The following is a 20,446-nucleotide window of genomic DNA, read 5'->3' on the forward strand; positions in this document are numbered from 1 at the left end:
ACGACCCCGTCGTGGTGCCCCGAGCGCTCGACCCCCAGGGGTTGAGGTGAGGAGGGATTCCCGGCGTCCCGGGAAGCGCGGCGGCTTCTGCGGGTTGCGGGCGCACCCCCCTCCCCGTTGGGAGGGGCTGCGGCCGCGCGGAGTCGCCGCGGGTCGGAGGCTCCTCCCCGGGGTGGCCGCGCAGGAAGCGGGGCGGGTGGGGGCGGTGCGGGGCGCGCACGGGGCCGGGGCGGCGGGGGAGGCGCGGGCCTGGGCGGCCAGCCCCGGCGCACAGCCGCGGCCGGGGCGCGCGGCGCGGGGCGGAAAAGCCTGTTTACACAGACTGCACACCGCCTGGGGAATAATGCAGTAAAGGAAGTGAGCCGGCTCGGCCTGACTGCTCCAACTTCCTGCTCTCACACACACCAGAGGGGGAAAAAAAAGAGGAGCGAGAGAAAGAAAAAAAGGGGGAAAAATCAGGATCTCATTACAAGAGCCACAGACCGTCTGCAGACGCCTGTCAGCATGGAAAGTCGGGGGCTTTCGCCCGGGTCCTCCTAGAAATTCCCCCCGAAGAAGACTCCCCCACATCTGGGTAGGTAACAGGGCTTCTGCCTGTTGCTCGGACACTTAAAAAGTTTGTTTGGGGGTGTTTTCTTTTTTTCTTTCTTTTCTTGGGCGCGGTGGGGGTGGGGCGGGGGGCGCCGCGGGGTGGGCTGCGGGCCGGGGTGGGGGTGGCGGTGCGTCCGCGCGGGAGGGCCGGCCGCGGGGAGGGGGCGCCGCGGATGCTCCTGCGCCCGCGTCGCTGCCACCGCCGTCGCCCGAGCTCGCGCCGGGCCCGGGGCTGCGGGGACCCTGCGCCCGCGTCTCCCCTCCCTGGGGCTCCGCTGCGACCCCAGAGGAAGGGGCGCCGGGCGTGCAACCCTGGGAGCTCGCCCAGGGCCCCGCTGCAGGCAGCGCGGGGAGCGGGGGACGGCGAGACTTCGGGTCCCTGGGAAGAACCGTGGCAGGAGCAGGCTGAGTGCCTGGAGGCTGGACCACCGCCGACCTTCCAGCTGGGACCGCAGTCAGGCTCCCCTCGAGTGGGCAAAGTGCACTGGTGCTCGGATCCAGGGAGGAAGACAGGGATGGAGAGGGCGGTGGAGGACATGGGTCGCGAAGGTGTGGGGCTGGGGGCTGCGTCCACTCTCGCTTGGCAGGTGACCCCCGCCCAGGTCACCGCCCCAGGCGAACGCCCCGTCGGACATTTAAAAGCCGGTGGTCTCTATTGGGCATGGTTTTGGAGAAGGACCAGGCAAGAAATGATCTTGGGGCCCCTTCCACTCCCCATCCCTGTTTACCTTCGAACTCAACGTTGGCCTGTGACGCTACTGTAACTTTTGGGGAGGCGGGATTAAGATTTTGGAGTAGTTAAAAAGCAAAAATAAAAGGTCTCGGTTTTGTTATCTTTTCTGAACCGAATCATCCTAGGGACAAGCTGCAGTTAGGCGGCGGGTGGAGGTGGAAGCAAGAAATGTTATTTCAGAAACTGCAAAAGGGGCTTTTTAGAAAGAAAAAAAAAAAACGAGTGTCGGGAGAGTTTCTGGCTTGTCTGGAAACGGCAAGACTAATTGCCATGCGCTTCCGCTTTGAAACTGGCAGCAGACAGCATCTTGAAAATGACTCACTAGAGGAGCTCACAAAGAAACTGTGGTTTGCTCCTTCTTAGGTTTATGTATTTGTGCCTTTTACAGTTTCCTTTGTAGTGTTCGAGGGGTCCCCCGCCCCTTCCCCGTCAGCCCCCTCCCACCCTCCCTCATTTGAAAGCCCCTGGCCGGTCTTTAACTCCCCCCACCCCAGTTCTCCAGCCTGGGGTGGCGGGGAAAGGGGAGGCTGAATTGTTTTTGGAGTTGGCTGCGGAGAGGGTTAAAGGGATTCTGCTGCTGCAGGGGGAAAAAGTTCCTTGAATTTTCCACTGGCTGCTGCAGGAAGAGAGAGCCCCCTTAGTCATTGCTAAGTAATGTCTGCACACACACCAACTAATCTCATTAGGAGTTTCCGCTGCTCGGCACAGGAGGGGTTTTGTGCAGCCACTGTCAGCCTGGGAGCCCGGCGCTGGGGAAGGAGACAAGTTATGGCTTTATTTACTTAGGGGTGCAGCCGCCCAACGAGCCTTTTCAGGACATGTCTTGAAAACTTTGAAGTCACTTTGGCCATTTTGGATTTCAGATTTGCAGGTTTTTCTTTCCCGCGTGTGTATGTATGTTGAGAGGTGGGGGGAGATAAGCAGCTCACACACACCCATCTTCTCCATCTGTGCTTGTCTTTGGGGGTGGGGGGGGGGTGTGGAGCATGTTCCAGGCATCTATTCATGAGCCGAAATCGATTTGTGAGCCTTACAAAATACCCTCTGATCTCTTTTTCTTTCTCTCTCGCCATGGCACCCATTTATTTGGAAAAGGTCAGTTAGGAGTTTCAATTTATGAGGATGATAAAATTACAAATTGTGTTAGGAGGGCACATGGGTCAGGCAGTTAAGGAGACTGTCCATAAGTGTTCTTAGAGTTTCCAGTAATGATCCTGCCTAGAAACCCCCCTGAGTTTGAAAAGTGATGGCCTTTCTATGCCAAATATAGCAAAGGCCTTCTGCCCTCTAAAAGTGTTTTTTTTTTTTTAATTTAAATGTTGCGTAGAAATGTGTGGCGTTACTAAAAAGGGTCAAAAGGAACCTGATTGGAACGATGGGGCCCCTTTATTGACAAAGACGTGTTGCTTTTAAGGTGTTGGCAGTTCTTTTACGGTGGCAAAGTTGTCCTAAAAACAGCCCAAACAGCCCGACCGGGGTATGAGTCAGTGGACATGAGTACAGGATGTCCCTAATGCTATGCCTTCACAGAGTAGGTGCTCAATAAATTGTAGCATTGAAAGCTGTGAGTAGGCTAACAAAACTTATAATAGGTAAGAAAAAAGACTTACAAGATCTCATACATTTTGCATGAGTGTTCCTTGAGAATGGAGGTTGTAAACTCTCTCCAGAGTACATTTCCTTTAAATAAAAAAGGAAGTATTTAGAATTCCTCCTTCTAAGTAATTATTTGGGACACATAGGTTCATTTACGTTAGTGGTTCATAACTAGGAGTAATTTTACCTCCCAGGAGACATTTGGCAATGTCTGGAGACGTTTTTGGTTGTTATAACTAAGGGGGTGCATTGGCTTCTAGAGGGTAGACGCCAGGGGTGCTGCTAACCAGTCAACAATGCACAAGAAAGAATTTTTTTTGCCCAAAATGTCTATAGTGGATTGAGAAAAATCTTATTTACTTTAATGATGATGAAGATGATGAAAGCTCTTTAACACACATTCAGTCAACAAATAGGACATTTAAAAGTCATCATCTGTAATTTTGGCCACATACATAACATAGCATTCATGAATTTTCTCTTTCTCTTTTTGGTCAGTAACATGCAATAATAGAGTGACATACAGATGGTGACCTTGTGATGGTGTACCCTTTATGTCCTGAATTAGGCCGTCTCTGAAACTCTGCAAGTATAGCATCTTCATGCACTTGGTACCGATGCTGTTGAGACCAGAATGGCAGTAGTCCAGATAGGGGAGAGCAGTGATTTGCCAGCTCCATTTGAGTTTTGAAGTTAACCTAAACATTTATTAAAGACCTCCTCTTTTTCTTATATAAAAAATTAAATAAGTCAAAAGTGCTAATATACAGTACATGTAACTCTGAGGTCATATATTAAAATTTATATTTGTAATAACTTTTTGGAACTTGAATCTTTTCCTGAAATTGGTTTTAAAGGACTTCCAGGCAGTGTATGTAAATTAAAATATTCCCTTCTTAGCTGTCAGATATTGGATTTTGTGTGTTCTGTGGGACCCAATTATATTTATATATCTATCTGATTCAGAAGACCAATATGGTGCTGTGAAATGTTGCAAAACATGACCTGATGACAACCCAAAACACTTCATAGAAAACTATCCAAGAATGTGACTTCCTGGAGTAGAGTCTTTTTTCACTGAGGGTGAGTTGCTGCTTACTAATCGTTAGTTTCGTTGCCTTCCAATTCTAAGGAATGACTCAGTCATCTCCGTGTTTCCCAGACCTGGACTTCCTCGTGAAACTTTATTTTTTTAATTGTTTATGTTGCCAGGGCTGGCCTTGCACTCCTGGGCTCAAGTGATCCTCACACCTCAGCCTCCGCAGTAGCTGGGGTTACAGGTGTGAACCTCTGTACCAGCTGTCTCATTAAAGTTTAAAAGAAATGGGCTGTCTGTCCATTCTGGCTTTGTTCTGGCTGTAGAGCCCAGATGACTGTCTTCTGACCCTTTCCTAAGGTTCTGTACATAAATACACAGATGAGAGGGGAAGGGGACTCCATTTTTGTCAGATTTTCTTGTATGTTTCAGGCAAAAGTTTTTTATGTCCTGGTTATCTTTAATTCCTCTTTGCCTGTATAGATCGACTTATAACACACTTTGAGACCATGCTAGCAGAATAGTATCTTCTAAAGGTTGGTTGTTTTTTTTCCTATTGTAAAAAATATTAATGTGAATTGCCTTACAAAGATACAGAAAACTGCTATAAAAAAGTAGACATCTCCCATAATTCCACTGTTTACCTTTTGATGTGTAATTGTTCAGTTTTTAAAAAAAATGCATATGTGTGTCTATGTATATCCACACATGTACATACCATTTTTAATTGAAAGCACACTGTACTTACTGTTTTATAACTTTTTTCACTTAACATGTAACACATTTTAATAATTAGTACTGAGACCGAAATTATCACGTAGAGCTTCTATTTATTGATCTAATAAATGTGTTGGCTCAACCATGGATTGACATAATTTCTTCATAGACTTGTTCGGTGTTTTTTGTCCTCTGTGGTTCAAGTAATGTTCTAAGAATGCTGCCCTCTTGAAAGACTGAGTTCCTATGTGCTGTGAAATTTTGGATTTTGATGAGTTTCTCTGTGATTTAAGGATGAGTCATGATTTGCAGTAGAATATCAAGATGTAGTAACAGGAAGTACAGGGCACTACACATCAAAATAGAATGTTAAATGATGAAAGAAGAGAAACCAGGTTAAACTGAAAATATACCTTGAAATTATCCAACTATGAAGGGAGAGGAAGGTGTGTTTTGTACACTTTAACAACTCCTATTACTGTTTCATTTTCTATCAGTGGAGTTTCCAAACTTTGAAGTTGGTGTTTTAAATTGATTTTTAGCTTAAGATTGCTGTTGTTCATAGCCACTTTGAATTGAGGTCATTCAGCCTTTTGATTGAAACCATGGCAGTGAGACCATGAAAACTCTAGTTTTGCCACTTATAGAGCAGCCCCAGTAAATAAAATTAGCTGTGTGTGTGTGTGTGTGTGTGTGTGTGTGTGTGTGTAACCTTCTGTGAAATTCTAAATGTCTTCAAAAATGGTAGATTACTCAGTCTTTTAAATAACTATTCTGTGCAGAAATTCAACTCCCCATGGTTCCTGCCTGAAACCAAAATAAAAATGGCCTTTCATCCATTACTGGAGATTTACATATATGTCAGCAGTTTTAAAATAAACTTTGAACTAGTCATTTCAATAAATTGTGATTTGGTTTGAATTCCCACTAGGAATAAAGTCATTGACTACTTTATTGCTATGTATTAATTTACATTTCCTGGAAAGTACCACATTTTTCTAAGAATTAAATAAGATTATAACATGGCTTTACTTGTATATTTTTAAAGAAATTTAGACAATGTTATATTAGTGTATTCTAATTTGAATTAGACTGAAATGAATTTACTCACACACTCTAAAACAAGGATCTATTTATGACACATAGTGTCATAAATATGCTTAAAGTTTCTATAGCTAAGAACAATTTCTGAATATCCATGTGTAATATGGGAGTGATGGGATAGGTATAAAACACTTATCTAGATACCTTCTCTTTTTACTTTATTTTTTAAAATTGATATACATGTACATATTTATGGGGTACATAGTGATTTTTTACATATGTATCATGTATAGTAATTAGATCGAGGTAATTAGATCCATCATCTCAAATGTTTATGATTTATTTGTGTTGGGAACATCCATTATCTTCCTTCTAGTTAATTGAAAGTATATAGTATTATAGGCATCCTGCAGTGCTATAGAACACGAGAACTTACCCCTCCTGTTGGAGACCTTCTCTTAAGACTGATGAAGCTAGGGCTCCTGTACTCCAAGCAATAGAGTAAAGAAAACAAGGCTCTTGGTATCTTCCCCTCTCTCTTTTTTTTAAGTTGAGGTATGATTTACATATATTAAAATGCGCAGATCTTAAGTGTTATTGTATACATACATGTAACCCTGCCCAAAGAGACAATATTTCCATGTCCCCAAGTGTTTTTTGGCTTATGTATTTAGAGACAGAGCCTGGTTCTGTCACCCAGGCTGGAGTGCACTGGCACTGTCATAGCTCAGTGCAGCCTCAAACTCCAGGGCTCAGGTGATCCTCCTGCCTCAGTCTCCCAAGCAGATAGGACTGCAGGTGTGCACCACCACACCTGGCTAATTTTTTTTTCTTTTTGAGACAGTGTCTGGCTCTGTTGCCCAGGCTGGAGTGCAGTGGTGCAAGCTTGGCGCACTGCAACCTCCGCCTCCTGTGTGTAAGCAGTTCTCATGCCTCAGCCTCCCAAGTAGCTGGTATCACAGGCATATGCCACCATGCCTGGCTAATTTTTGTATTTTTAATAGAGACGGGCTTTTGCCATATTGGCCAGGCTGGTCTCAAACTCCTGGCCTCAAGAGATCTGCCTGTCTCCACCTCCAAAGGGCTGGGATTAACAGGAGTGAGCCACCATGCCTGGCCTCTGGCTAATTTTTTTATTTTTTGTAGAAATGGGGTCTCATTATCCCTGGCCATTTACAAAATTCCGTTACGGCAATTTCATGATTCTACCATATAGAGTCTTAAACTTCAGAATACCTTGATAAAATATTGTGGTATTTTATTTAATCTGCTTCGTTAAAAATAAATCAGAATGTGTAGATTTCCTCATGATACAGTAAGAGGAAAAAGAAAAATCCTTTCTATATTACCTGATATCCGCAAAATATTTAACCAAAAGTAATATGTGTGCTTTAGGAAAAATGTATTACCTGAAGACTAATTGGGATGAGAGGGTATTAGTAAATCTTCCCAGACCTCAGTTTCTTTAGCCTGATGGTAAAGTAGTTGAAGTGGAGGCTTGGTGCAGTGGCTCACATGTGTCATCCCAGCATTTTGGGAGGCTGAAGCAGGCAGATCACTTGAGCCCAGGAGTCTGAGATCAACCTGGGCAACATAGTGAGACCCCATCTCTGCCAAAAATTAGCTAGACGTGGTGGTGCGTACCAGTAGTCCCAGCTACCCGGGAGGTCAGGGCTGCAGTGAACCGTGATTGCGCTACTACACTCCAGCCTGGGTAACAGAGGGAAACCCTGTCAAAAAAAAAAAAAAAAAAAAAAAGGGATTGAAGTGGAGAAGCTGAGATACTCCCTTTCAAGTCAGAAGCCCTATTTGTGTACTACTATATTTGGAGGAAAGGACTTGACTCCTTCTAAGAGTTGTGAAAGTGTGATATGAACTTCTGCTGTCATCTCCAAACATCTGACTTGTAGACATATGCAGGAATTTAAACAAACAGCTATTTTGTGGTGGAAAAGGGGGCTCTCCATAGGTTTCCCCTTGAATTCCATTTTGGCCCCTTATTGAATAAGGAACACTCCAGTGGAAGGCCGATATTAGCTGCCATGCTTCCTTTCCTCCTAGTCTTTTGAGGTTTGTGACAGGCAGCACTGATTTCTAATGACCCACAGCCACCTCATTCTTGGGGACATCAGTGACTGTCTGAGTTGGTGCTCTGTAGCACCAGATAAGAGTTTGGTCACCTGGTGAAATTCCTCCTCCTTCCTTCTGATAGTCTTTGAAAGTGCTGTCTGCCCCCACTGCTGTATCTTGAGGGTTCTTACATTCCCCTGCACCCCCTCTGATCCCTTCTCTCCCCAGGAGCTAGAACAATCCTTTCAAAACACAGATCTGACCAGGTCATTCTTCTACTGAAAAATCTTCTAGTGACTTCAGCTTAGGATAAAGACCAAAACCCCTAACTCAAGCTGCAAGATGTGATTTGGGCCAGCAAACTGACTTTTCCTCAGTTCCTCAAATGCTTAAGGCGTCCTCTGCCCTCTGTCCACTGGGTCTTTGTCAATGCTGACAGAATTTTCCCCCCGACCCCTCTATTTTTCAGACTCCATGCCTAACCAATTTGTAGGCATCTTTTAGTTCACACTCAGCTCCACCATCTTTTCTTGGGGAAGCCTTTCCTGTCGCCTAGAGTAGATCTCCCTCAGTCATCTGCTCCTGGCCTTCAGAGCCCTTACCACAAGCTTTTTTTTTTTTTTTTTTTTTTTTTGAGAGATGGAGTCTTAGCCTGTTGCCCAGACTGGAGTGCAGTGGCACCATCTTGGGTCACTGCAACCTCCACCATGTGGGTTCAAGAGATTCTACTGCCTCAACCTCCCAAGTAGCTGGAATTACAGGCTTGTGCCACCACATCTTGCTAATTTTTGTGTTTTTATTAGAGACAGGGTTTCGCCATGTTGGCCAGGCTGGTCTCAAACTCCTGGCCTCAACTGATCCGCCTGCCTCGGCCTCCCAAAGTGCTGGGATTACAAGTGTGAGCCACCATGCCTGGCCGCCACAGGCTTTATTTACAGGTTGCCTCATTACCTGAATTCTCTCTCTCCAAATTCTTGTTACCCAAACACAGGAACATGAGATGGAGTCTCGCTCCGTCGCCCAGGCTGGAGTGCAGTGATCTCGGCTCACTGCAACCGCTGCCTCCTGGGTTCAAGTGATTCTTCTGCCTCAGCCTCCCAAGTAGCTGGGACTACAGGCACGCGCCACCACGCCTGGCTAATTTTTGTATTTTTAGTAGAGACGGGGGTTTCACCATGCTGGCCAGGCTGGTCTCGAACTCGTGATCCACCCGCCTCGGCTTCCCAAAGTGCTGGGATTACAGGCATGAGCCACCATACCTGGCCAGGAACTAGACAGTTTTAGAGACATCTTTCTGAAATAGGGCTGGTGCCCCTCATTATTCATTAATGCTATTTTCTCCAAAACCCGGGAACCAAATAGATGTGATAGCATGGCATCCCTCATGATCTGAAGTTACTGTCCGTAACTGCGGTCCCATTCGATTTGGATATTGGGGGATGCCTGCACGTGTCTGTGTCATGTGCTGCATGTCTGCGGTGCCATCAGTCTGTGAGCTCCCTCTGGGCCTGCATCCGTTTTTCTCATCCTTTGTATTATCTCAGCACTTTGTACAATACCTGGCACTCAATGAATTAAAAATAATCTGAAGCGGGGGTTGGGGGGAGCTTGTCAATATAGCCCCACCTTGTTTTGCCCTTGGACTTGATAAAGCCGTTTGTTGCTATGCATATGTCCATCTCTTTTCTAGACAATGAGTTACTTGGATGAATAGGCAGATCTCTTGGTTAAACCATAAAGACAGGCTGGGCGCGGTGGCTCACATCTGTAATCCCAGCACTTTGAGAGGCCGAGGCGGGCAGATCACTTGAGGTTAGAAGTTCGATACCAGCCTGGCCAACATGGTGAAACCCCATCTCTACTAAAAATACAAAAATTAGCCGAGTGTGGTGGCGCATGCCTGTAATCCTAGCTACTTGGGAGGCTGAGGCAGGAGAATCGCTTGAACCCGGGAGGTGAAGCTTTCAGTGAGCCGAGATTGTGCCATTACACTCCAGCCTGGGCAACAGAGCGAGACTGTGTCTCAAAATGAAAACCCATAAAGACAGCCAAAAAGCTCCTCTATGCCACTTCCCGTACTTCTTGTTTAGACTTGCAAGAAAAGTGGATATATAGAAATGAGGTTAGTTTGCTAGTATCCTGGAGGACAGGGTTTGGCTCTATTGTTGGTATCAGTGTTACTATACTGAGAGTGGTCGGTTAACAGTACAGTTATTCGTGGGATAGGATATGTTGAAAGAATCTCAATGTAAAGTTTTTTTTTATAGAATTAATCATTGTAGAGCAACCATCATTAGTCCTTTATTAAAGACTTCAGTTGATCAGGTTTTCGTAGTTCCCTTGGATAACCAGTTTTTAATCCTGTAAGATCCACAGTTCAGGGTCCTTCTTTACTTATAGAAAACCTGTGTGTGTAGCTTCCATCTATACCTTTTTGAAATTAATGATGTTTCTGATTGAGTTTGGAAATAACAAAAGATTCTGCTTACGTGATTATGAAGACTTGAATGACTAAACACCCAAACGGGGGAGGACTAGGTCTCCTAATAAATTTCAGCTGGGTTTTGCCAAGGAGCAATTTGTTGATAGTCAAACCTTGATTAAGCGGAATGTATGATTAAGGAGATTTTTCTCCTTGCACGTAATTGTCAGAATAGAGAGATTACATCAACAACAACAGCAGCAGCAGCAACATCAAAATAAGCCCGAAATTATTCTAGGGTAGCTGCAGGAATTCTCTGTGGGAATCAACAGTAGGAGTTCTCCTCTGCTTGCACCTGTAGGTTGTGATCATCCTCAGAGTTAACGATCCTGAGGCTCAGGAAGATCATACTATTCTATTAAGCAAGAAAAGGAGGTGTAAATGTTAGAATGATTCCCTAACACTAAAAGTTAACAATATTTCTCTGGTTAACGCTCATTGAACTGGAAATGTCACTTCCCCTCTTCATCCCCTTATTGGAGTTTGGAAGGCTCGCCTTTAGAGGCTCAGATGCAAATCCTTGTTGGAGTTGATTCACAGATGAAAGGGCTATGCCCTGGAAGGTGAGGAGTGTGTATGCGCCTTTACAGATGTGGGCTGCAAGAGGGAGGTCTGTGTCTGAGAGAATGGGACAATAGGTGACTTCAGTTGGTGCTGCTCCTCTTTGCAGAGTCACTGCCCATGTAGGATTGAAGCCCTGGTTCTGTGAGAGGGTGGGAGCATAAGTGAATGTTTACTAACCGTCTCCACCCTTGAAGAATCATTGTTTCACAATGAGAAGTCAGGAGAGAACCTAGATTTATTACAGAATTTGCAGGAAAGAAGAAAGCATAGATTCCTGATCACCTCAGCACATCCCATTATGAACATACAGAGAGGGGACCAAACCATTTAGTATTATCTTTGGGACTGTGTGTGAGGTGCAGTACCTCAGTTTCCTTGTATGATCTTGAAACCCTCTGGCAACTAGAATTCGTGAGCATTGGGAGGGAATTTATTTCTGCTAACATTCCTGTAGATTTTTTCAAGCCCCAGCTACTGATCATTTAGACCAGAGGGCATTGGATGGTTTCTTTTCTTTTTTTCTTTTAGAGACAGCATCTTGCTCTGTCACCCAGGCCGGAGTGCAGTGGTGCAATCATAGCTCACTGCAGCCTCGAGCTCCTGGGCTCACGTGATCTTCCCACCTCAGCCTCCCTCTGTAATCCACTGGGATTACAGGCTTGAGCCACTACACCCAGCTCTTCTTTTCTTTTTTGAAAAAGCAGTTTAGAACAAATGCCTTGAAATGCTCCAAGTGACACCCGAGTGAGGGTTAGAACTGATTAAACTCCGGGCAGAGAGATGTTGTCATATCTTTGCTGCATGCATAGCCCAGTGCAAAAATGCCCATAGATGGACTGACTTCATCTTAGATAGTTGAGGCAAAAACAGAAGAGCCAGTCAGCCACTTGGCGTTTCTGTCCTCACTTAATTCACCCCTTTAGTTGCTGTACCATTAATTCTCGATGCTGGATTGGTGACAAATGAAGTAATCTGAAGAGTGTTAAAATTTTCTTAAAGTGTATTACTTTAATGACAAAATTATATGCTGCTTGAAGACATCTTGAATCAGATGACCCAAGTGTACTGTGAATTCTCAAAGGATTGGGGGTCACGGCTCTCAAGCTCGTTGCCCTGCTTTGATTTCAATCAGAGCTGAACCACAAGAACAGCATCTTCCTTCAGCCTCTGCCACATCCTTTGTGTGTTTTTTTTTAAACCTAAATATTAAAGCCTAGTAGTTTGTCTTTGAGAAAGGAGAAACTTTAAAACCTTGATGTAGAAGATCAGACGTGCACCAGATGATTCAAATATTTTACCTAATGAAAGGGGCAATTTTCTTTTTCTTTCTCTTCTTTCTCTTTCCCTTTTATTTATTTATTTTTTTTTGAGACAGAGTCTCACTCTGTTGCCCAGGCTGGAGTGCAGTGGTGCGATCTTGGCTCACCACAACTTCCGCCTCCCAGGTTAAAGCGATTCTCCTGCCTCAGCCTCCCAAGCAGCTGGGACTGTAGGTGTGCGCCACCATGCCCAGCTAATTTTTGTATTTTTAGTAGAGATGTTGGCCAGGCTGGTCTTGAACACCTCACCTCGTGATCTGCCTGCCTTGGCCTCCCAAAGTGCGGGGATGACAGGTGTGAACCACGATTTTCTTTCGCAAGGGAAAAAAAAGATCCTCTAAAGCAGGATCTGGCTGTTATTTTGTACAGTTAATATATTCACGCTGAACAATTATTGGAAGAGCAGGTAGAGTAATAAGTTGTATATGACATTTCAAAAAGGGACTGCCCAAGCCAGTGGATGGCAGATGCCCACGTGGGAATTAAGGGCAGCGAGGATGCTTTGGGGTACAGATTGATGTTTGATGTTAATGCCACCAACAGCCAGTCTCTTCCATCAGATGCTTTTGGTGGTCTTTGCATAACACCGTTCTCTGGACATGAATGAATGAACGGTTGGTCTGCCCCTTGATGACAGTTTTAATGTTATTTTGCTCATTTATTCAGTGCATCTTGATGGTTAATTTAAAAATCTATTTGAAATATGAGGCATTATGAGAAGACTGTTAAGTTTTGAAATCACTCACTGTCTTATTTTTGCAAGTTTTGGAAATAACAGTACCCACCAGGAACACCAAGCTGTTTTAAAATGTGTTCCACTTACAGTTGTTTGTCTACAAGTCGGGTTTGGTTTAAACAGACATTGAATGAGAGGTGAGAGGGCTGTGCTTGTACTTTTACCTTAACACCACTGTGTTTTTACTTCCTGTTAAAAATAACTTTATTAGAGGTGCTGTATACTTAGAATCCCTCTGCATTTGGCACCATAACCATCATATGCAGCTAGACTTGATGTCCATCGTACAAAAATGTGAGCGAGACATAGGCATGTGGGGAGGGTAAAGCTATTCAAGGGCTAGTGACTACCTTTGGGACTTCAGATGCAGTTAAAATCCCACGCACATGTCCACCACATGAGCAGGTGATGATATGTTGAAGACTGCAGAGTCACTGTTTTTTATAGTTCTCTTCCAAAGTGAATGTATTACCATACCAGATTTATGTATAAATGTTTATGCCTGGAATTTGCATTTCCTAAACCATGAAAGAGTTTTGTTGAGAAGAGCACGAAGGAAAAACAGTGAAACTAACCAGTTCCTTGCTTCAGGAACCACCTCTGTAAGGCAGCTCTTTGTGCTTCTCAAAAACCTCTAAAGATGTTGATGGTGATCCCTCGGTCATGAATACCAGTAACTCATAACCATTTTTGCAAGAATACTGTATAGAGTGGGACCCAAAGACTGGGTAATGTCAGTATTATCCAACTAAACCTTGACATGTTTTGGCAAATGTTAAACTTCAGAAAAAGAAAGAAAAGATGAATAATGCAATTAACCCTTTGTATAATAAATTATCAGCAATTCAAATATGCTGTAAAGTGTTAACACTGATTGTATCCTCTAAATAGTGTCTAGCTCAGCCAACTGTTATCCTTTGCCATATCTGTGTACCATTTAAAAGAGGGATTAAAAATAGTTTCAGTGGATTTACTCTACGAAGGGAGAAAGGTAACTTTTCCAAAGGTAGGCTAATGTTAGAGGGCAGTTTTTTGTTTTTTGTTTTTTGTTTGTTTTTTCTTTTGAGACAGAGTCTCGCTCTGTTGCCATGTTGGAGTGCAGTGGCATGATCTTGGCTCACTGTAACCTCCGCCTCCCAGCTCCTAGTGATTCTCCTGCCTCAGCCTCCTGAGTAGTTGGGATTATAGGCGCCGGCCACCACTCCCACCTAAGTTTTGTATTTTCAGTAGAGACGGCGTTTCGCCATGTTGGCCAGGCTGGTCTGGAACTCCTGACCTCAGGTGATCCACCCACCCCGGCCTCCCAAATTGCTGGGATTACAGGCGTTAGCCACCGCATCCAGCCATAGGGCAGGTTTTTTTTAGTGACTTAACCATCCAGAAATGATTAAGTTTACTTTGTTATTTTAAATTCTATAGAGAAGATAAGAAAGTTCCCAGTTTTCCTGAGAAGAGCATGCAATGGCGTCTCTCCTTCTCCAGGCCACTGCCAGGGCTTTCTGTGAAGGAGCTGGAAGGGAGAGGGTCAAGGGTTCTTGTTGCTTCATCCAGTTCCCAAGAAAATTATAGCCTGATGTGTCATGCGTTGTGAGAAGCAGGCACTGGTGAGGAGTTTTGGTGGAGGCAGTAAATGAAGTGCAACCAGATTTAAATGACCTCCAAGGAGCCTATGAGATGCACTGTGGCCTTGGTAGGACAGGGGAGCAGAAGTCATGCTCACACCAGAGGGAGTTTTGCAGGGACTGGAGAAAGGAGCTGCAAGGGGAGGAAGAGGCTCTATAACTCTCTCCAAGATAGAACCAGGGAGGTAGAATGGCTGTGCAGATGTTGGAGGTCCCGGGCCAGGTGCAGCTGGGCCAGGGAAAGGGGAAGGTGCACAGATGGTTGGGCACCTCTCTGCCAGGAAACACTCATTGCTGCATCAGGACTGGGGTGCCCAGCACAGCTGTGCAGACTTCCCGGTCCCCAGGATCCCTTGGGGATCCTTCTGAGAGGAAGGGGTGATGTCACAGCCCACACCTGACCCCACCTGGGACCCCTTCCTCCCCAGGGTTGCACCATCCTTCCTGACCCTGCCGTGGTGCAGCGTGTGTGCACACGTGCAAAACAGAGACAGGGCAGACGTGATGTTAAAGGCCATTTGTAAGCACAACAGATTGCAGGATGCCATCGATGCAAAAAGAGTTTGAGAGAGGAGCTAACACATGAGATTTTCTTTTATTAAACATATTTTATCTTGCTTTTTTTTTTGTAATGTTTCCACTGGGTGGTGCTGCAGGAATTCCTACCTTTTGCCTTGGATCTACCCTTCCCAGAAAGACGCCTCTAAAGCATAATAGGAGGAAGTCCTGATTTAGAAAGATTTTACAGTTTCAACACAATAGAAGAGTTGGAGGATGCTCTGGCAGGAAATGTTTCAGTTTCTGGATGTGGAAAAACCGCCATCATTTTGTATCCATGCAAAAAGGTTCTCATTGCACTGGGTAAATACTTCCAACTTTCATCAGCTTCTTCTTTAGCACAGAAAATCTTTCAAGTTTATCAGAAAGATTAGGGTTTCATTCTAGTGGAAGTGGTCTATAAGATTTCCTTTATTTTGATTTTTGTAACACCATCTTAAAGTAAGTAAATAAACATTTTCTTACATTGACAACCATAGATTTAAGAAAATACTTCTGTCAAGGCTGTCTTTAAAGCTGAAGACATTGTTCCATCCTTATTATAAAGATCATTTATACAGTGTACTGATCAAAAGGATTACATATTTTTACTTTCAAATACTTTTAAGAAGTCTTTTAGTTTGATAGTATGTAAAGGATAAGACTGACTTTGCCCCTTCTACAGAGGAGAAGGTTGAAATACAGAAGTTAACATCCCTGCTGTAGCTCACACGACTCTTTTTCTCCTTTTTTTTTTTTTTTTTTTCCTACATTTGACCAAGGCACAGAAGATCACACAACTTTTTAAGGTTTTGGCTGCAATGAGGATTTGTTTATCTTGACCTCCTCCAACTTTTTTTCTGTTGTACACAGGATTGAATTGTATTGATATTAATAGTACAAAAATTTGGGGAAAAGATTTTCCATTCAAGCAAAGGCCTCTGAAACATAAGAATCAAAAGTAGTATGAGGGTCGGGCCAGATGCCCACTGGGGATTTGAGAGCTCATTAATTTAAAGCTCAAACTGAAAGACAGTTTGTAAGATCCTAGTAGTTTCACTGACTGCGGAACAGCCTGTTTTTTTTGGGGCATGTTGTGGTCCTCCATGAAATCCTAAACACTGCTTTCTTAGAACCTGAAACAGGGCTTCCCTAGAGGTGTTTCTTTTTAAAGGAAAGTTTTGGAGGCACTGCTGGGTGCTAGGGACCTTGCCAGATCCTGTCATGCACGGTTTCCCTGGGATTCCAGCCTGTCCCTATTCACACTTGAAGTGCTTCTCATGATTCGTGATGTGAGGTGCATGCATGTTTGGGGCCCCTCTCGGGCCAGGCTAGCTCACTTCTGTTTCCTCTGACTTTCATCCTGTTCCACCGCCCTGCGCGCACACACACACACACACACACACACACACACACACACACACCCCCGAGTGGGAGGTCCAGGGGCACCGACTTCCAGAACACGCAGCTTCTCAACGTCCCACTGGTATTGAGAGCCACCCTTGCTTATTTAGTGTTGGGTGAACCTTGAACCTATTTAAACCACGATACAGATCTTTGAAACGAGGGCACTGGTTAACAAAATGGTGGATGGGGTGGATTCAAAGATTCTTTCTTGAAACAACCCAACTGGAGCAGCTGGAGACGCAGATGAGGCAACACCAGAAATGAACAAGGAAATGTCCTGATTTGATTCCTAGTAGGAATGTATTTCTCACGCATTACAATGAGACGTTTCCCTTAGCAGCAGTGAAGTGTGCATATGAGAATTGAAGCCTCTACTGGGGGCATATGCGCGTTGATTAAGAACCTGGACTTTGGAGCCAGATGCCCCTGGATATGAGGCTCTGTTGGCCCATTTTACCCATGTGGCCATGAGCGTCTTATTTCACCTTTCGAAGTCATAGTTCCTCGTGGGCACAGCCAACTGAGAGTATTAAATTTAGACAGCATGTGTAAAGCACTCAGCACAATTCCCGGTACATAGTAAGTGGTCATCAAATTTAATTGCACTAAAAAGAAAAGCTCCTATTTAATAAAGTAATGGATTTCTTTAGGTATGGGCGCTGTTCTTCAGAATTCCATGGGATCTCAGCGTTGCTGGTGGTGGAGGATATATTAATAGCTAACGTTTTCTTAGAACAGTGCTCTTAATTTGAAATTTATAAGTTATTTTTAGAGTTTTATAAATCCTGGTGAAATTATGTGTATTTCGTATAGCTGTATATTTTTCCTAGAGAATTTTAGATTGTCAGAAAGGTCCATGGACCAAATATGTGAAGAGGAAACTGCCCTGGGGATGTCATTGTGTGTTTGTGTGTGTGTGTGTGTGTGTGTGTGTGTGTGTGTATCAGTTATATGTATGTGAATATATTTTAGGTTGAATATATGAGATTGCTGGTATTTGACTAGTTTTGATCTATAAAAACAATAATTTCTTTTTTTTTTTTTTTTTTGAGACGGAGTCTTGCTCTGTCTCCCAGGTTGGAGTGCAGTGGCGCGATCTCGGCTCACTGCAAGCTCCGCCTCCCGGGTTCACGCCATTCTCCTGCCTCAGCCTCCCAAGCAGCTGGGACTACAGGCGCCCGCCAACACGCCCGGCTAATTTTTTGTATTTTTTAGTAGAAACGGGGTTTCACCGTGTTAGCCAAGATGGTCTCGATCTCCTGACCTCGTGATCCGCCCGTCTCGGCCTCCCAAAGTGCTGGGATTACAGGCGTGAGCCACCGCGCCCGGCCAAAAACAATAATTTCTTACAGTTCAACTTAATAGTTGTGATATTATGAAACAATTTGAAATATATCACAATGTGATATTTATGATGAAATATGATTGTAGCTTATTTTTGTATGTTATTTATCAAAGCCTAGCAAGTTAAAATTCATCAGGCAGCCTTGGACCACTAGTAACCATATTTACCTAAAATAACTTGTGCTTTTCCATTGACCTTAATCACAGGAAATACAAAATAAAAACTTTTCTGTGTCCAGTATTATGAAACAGTCTTTAATTTTCATTGTGGATTTATTAATAGCTTTATTACATCTAATGAATCACTTTTCTGATCCAAATGACTACTGTTTAGGAGAATCTGCTTAGTATTTTTTCCCTGTTGAATTCACAGTGTTAATTACTTTGGGGAGGAACAAAAATTCTGAGTTTTCTTGGGCGATAAGAACCTCAGTGTTGTTTCAGAAGGCAGAGTTGGGCTGCAGTGCTGAAGGTTAAAACAGAGCTAAAACACAAGACAAAATGAAACCAGAGCTGCAGTGACAAAGTGGGACAGATGTAGGAGGCCAGGTTTCCTGTGGCCCATTTTCCAGTTTCCTGCCTGCAACCTGCAGAAGAGGAAGCTGAATGTTACCAAGTATGAGAACTGCGGGACGTGCTTCAAGCCAGAATTAAGAGAATGCAAACAACACAGGCAACAAAAACAATTGCAAAGAAAGTGAATGTTCAGGTTTTAGTCCAAAAATGTCTGGGAAGGAACAGCCCATCTGTTTAAAGAAAAAGCATTGTCAGCAGAGCTTGTCCTTCCATGTGAGACTCTAAGGGGGCCTAGGGACTGCCTCAGGTTGTAGGAACCTCTGTTTTTTATAGCCCCACTCATCTTTCAAGACATGGTCTGCTGTTTTAATACAGAGGGTTACCTGAAAAGATTTTCCCTGCAGTTCCCAGGACGTCTAAATCTGTTTCCTGGGGATGTTGATATAGGGGGGAGGTGGATGTGGTTAACCAAGCAGCTCTAATGAACGGCAGCCTCAATTTGGGAAGGCCGGGTGACCAGTTGGCTGCTTTGATCTAGGAGGCTTATATTCCTTTAACCACCCAATAAAATTTTTGTCTGATGTTTTCAAAGAAGAGATTAAATGAAGATGTGTGTGTGTTGAAGACTGCGTAGTGCACACTCTGTGTGGCTACCTGGTGAGCCACGTGGCGGCATACAGGACTCAAAGAAGACGACACTGGAGAAGGGAGTGAGTTCATCTTTCTCCCGGGAGCGGGGGAGGGGGAAGCAAAATAAAGTTATTTTTTCTAGGCTCTTTAGCTCATTTTGGAAGAGTCTGTGAAGTCAGATCTTACAATACCCATCTTAGAGAAATCGAGAGCCAAAGAAATTGTGATTCATTACACACCTTTTAATTGAGTACTTATTGTTTGTCAGGGGCTGTGTTGGAAGTGCTGGGTAATGCAAGTGAAACGATGGCTAAAAATAAATAGCTGTTTATGTGTTGTGGAAGGCTTCATATAAGGCATATACGAAGGGGGCATAGAAACCTTGTTGAAGGTTTAAAACATATATAAGCCTTTGGCGCAGTGCCATGCTTTTTCCACACACCATCTCATTTAAATTACCTTGCTGCTTTGTGCTACAGAGAAATAGAGTGTGCTTCTGGGACAATCAATTATTTCTTTACCCTGCAGACTGACCACCTCTTCTTCTCTAAGCCCAGAAAGAACAAACTCTATATCAGGAATCTTAAAAAGTTTTGGACTGTTAGGGGATCAAGAGGTACCCACATGAGGCAGCCTTGGATGGAAATAGGCCCTTTTCTGTCTTACTGTGGGCCCGCTCTGAAAATGTAGGATAACATAGGGCTGGGTTGTATGGTGGTTAGGGTGGGGTGCGGTGAATTATGTGGGAAGAAGTAGAATGGTTGTAAGACATTTTCTCAGCCAGAGTTAACAAAGCCATCACTTACTACTCACCCATATAAAAGTCACTGACAAACCAATTGAGTTACTTCTAATTTAGCCAGAGACAGCATAGTTCCAGAAGGAAAGAGTGGTGTTCCTACACACAGTAAATTGCATATGTTGTTATTTCAGTGGTTGTCAGTGATTTCCTCTGAAAAATCTCTTTTTTTTGTTTTGTTTTTGAGACAGGTTCATGCTCTGTTGCCCAGGCTGGGGTGCAGTGATGTGATCACAGCTCACTGCAGCCTCAGACTCCTGGGCTTAAGTGATCCTCCTGCCTCAGCTCCCCAAGTAGCTGGGACTACAGGTGTGTGTCACCACATCCAGCTAACTTTTGTGTTTTTTGTGGGGATGGGGGTCTCATCATGTTGCCCAGGCTGGTCTTGAACTCCTAGGCACAAACTATCCTCCCTCCTCGGTCTCCCAAAGTGCTGGGATTACAGACATGTAATCCATTCATTAAAAACCCAGTAACCCTTGCATTGTGCTAGATATTACATTGTGCTAGATATAACATGTACAGGCATGTAATCCCAGCAACCTTTCTCTTTCCCAAGATGGAAGAGTTATTTAAAAAACATTGCAGACTGGGCCAGACACGGTGGCTCATGCCTGTAATCCCAGCACTTTGGGAGGCCGAGGTGGGTGGATCACCTGAGGTCAGGAGTTTGAGACCACCCTGGCGAACATGCTGAAACCCT

At 44.2% G+C, this 20,446-nt stretch overlaps 1 protein-coding gene across 1 annotated transcript in view; it reads left to right on the forward strand.

Moving 5' to 3' along the window:
- Positions 1-227: 227 nt before the first annotated feature.
- ELK3 (ETS transcription factor ELK3) overlaps positions 228-20,446 on the forward strand; it is a 75,655-nt gene continuing 55,436 nt past the window's right edge. The window contains exon 1 of the mRNA XM_001146444.7: positions 228-574. The gene's annotated coding sequence lies outside the window, so the exon portion shown is untranslated. The remainder of the gene's footprint in view (positions 575-20,446) is intronic.

This window comes from Pan troglodytes, chromosome 10 (genome assembly GCF_028858775.2).
Source record: "Pan troglodytes isolate AG18354 chromosome 10, NHGRI_mPanTro3-v2.0_pri, whole genome shotgun sequence".
Taxonomy (NCBI): Eukaryota; Metazoa; Chordata; class Mammalia; order Primates; family Hominidae; genus Pan; species Pan troglodytes.